Below are 2227 nucleotides of genomic sequence, written 5' to 3' on the forward strand. Positions count from 1 at the left end.
CCTTGGGGATTTTTTAGGACTCAACAACACAATGGTTTCACAACATAACTGCCCTCGTGTGTCTATTACCCACCCCGACATTCCAGGAGCTGACAGCCACACACACACTCCTTTCTTGAACAGCATGGATAAACATGCAATTATCCAAACAACAGGGATGTTGTAGAAAGTAAGAAATTCTGAAAGTAAGTTATTCAATCTCTGCAGCTACCTCTTGAAAGTGTGGAGGATCAATTAGTAGGTAAAATACTAATACCTTTTGCAATAATTTCCTTTACTGATAATAATTACTTTAAGGTCGTAATTTTCGCAAAATTTTGATGTTCACAAAATTTCTGATGTATTCTGTGCATCTCTCTCTTTACCCCCACTATCTGATAGTACAAAATGAGAAATTGTTGGAAAAACTCAGCAGCTCTGGCAGCATCTGTGAAGCGGAAGCAGAGTTAACATTTCAGGTCCAGTGACCCTTCTTCACAACTGACAGGAGATAGAACAAGGTTGGTAGAGGGAGGAGCGTGAGGGGGAGAAGAGAAAGTGAAGAGAGAGAAACAATGCAATGGGTAAAGCCAGCACAGGAAAATGAACAGCTAACGTGGACTGCTAACAGTTGTTTGTAGTAGCAGCTCATGTGACAACAAGGCTGTGTGCGGGGAGGTTGGGTAAGGACATGGGAGGTGGTGCCCCAAGCCCTAAAATGTTCTATATTCACCTACGAGGTTGCAGGGTTCCTAAGCAGAAAATGAGGTGCTGTTCTTACAGTTTGCTGGAGCAGTGTAGCAAGCCCAGCACAGATGTTGGCCAGGTAACACGGAGGTATGTGTTGAAATGACAGGCAAGCGGAAGGTCAGGGTCATTTTTGAAGACAGAATATAGGTGTTCTGTAAAGTAGTCACCTAGCCTATGCTTCATCATCCCAATGTAGAGGAGACCACATGGTGAGCAGCCAGTGCAGTAGACTAGATGATTGGGCGGATTTCAGGTAAATCGCTGCTTCACCAAGAAGGTGTGTCTGGGACCTTGGAGAGTGGGGAGGGAAGAAATAAGTGGGCAGGTGTTACACCTTCTTTGATTGCAGGGGAAGATGCTGTGGGGTTATGGTTAGATGTTGGGAGCAGAGGAGTGAACCTAGGTTTCCCAAAAGGAACCGTTCCTGTGGGGAGGAATGCATGTCTGATGGTGGCAGTTCGCTGGACATGGATATGGAGGCTAATAAGCCTTTCGATGTGAATGTTGCGTAGGACGGTAGGTGAGGATAAGGGGACCCTATTGCTGTTGTGGGAGAGAAAAGAGAGAGCGAGGGCTGAGGTGCGGGAAACGGGTCGCAGACAGCCAAGACCCTTGTGAGCCACAGAGGGGCTGAGATGAACATTTTGGAGGCCCCATTGTCAAAGTTGGATCATCAGAACAGATGCGACGGAGACAGAGGAACTGGGAGGATGGAAGAGAGTCTTTACAGGAAGCAGGGTGTGACAATGTATAGTCAAGGTAACTGCGGGTGTCAGTGGATTTGTAGTCGATATTGGTGGCCAGTCCACCCCAGAAATGGAAATAGAGATGTTGAGGAAGGGAAGGGAGGAGTCAGAAACCAATCACTTGAAGGCAAGAGCAGGGTGAAAATTGGACGTGAAACTGATGAAATTTTCCTATTCCAGATGACAGAGAGAAGCAGCACCAATGAAGTTATTGATGTACCAGAGAAAGAGTTATGGTTGGGGGCTAGAGTAGGACTGGAACAAGGAATGTTCCACACACCTACAAAGAGACAGGCATAATTGGGGCCCATGCAGGTACCCCATGGCTACCCCTTTGACCTCAAGAAAATTGGAGGAGTTAAAAGGAGATGTTGTTCAAAATGAGGATGAGCTTGGCCAGGTGAAGAAGGGTGGTGGTGGATGGGGTGGTTCGAGCGCTTTTTCCAGGAAAAAGCTGACAGTCCTGAGACCATCCTGACGGAAGATGGACGTGTAAAGGGATTGCACATTGATGATAAAGAGGGGTTCTTTTGTAGGAGGACTACAGACAAAGTGGAGAAATTGCTATATAGACAGCCTACATTGATACAACATGCTGACTGACAGGCCCCGCCATGACCTAATGAGACTATGATCAACAATTTCATAAATTGCAAAAGTTGTTTCTAAGTTTCAATACCAATTTTTCATTCTCTTAGGTTGTCTTGGAGTTTTCAATCCCAATGGTTGTAAAGACAATTTTGCAAGACTAC

Source organism: Rhincodon typus, unplaced genomic scaffold, assembly GCF_021869965.1.
Source record: "Rhincodon typus isolate 14 unplaced genomic scaffold, sRhiTyp1.1 hic_rhity00000706, whole genome shotgun sequence".
Classification (NCBI taxonomy): Eukaryota; Metazoa; Chordata; class Chondrichthyes; order Orectolobiformes; family Rhincodontidae; genus Rhincodon; species Rhincodon typus.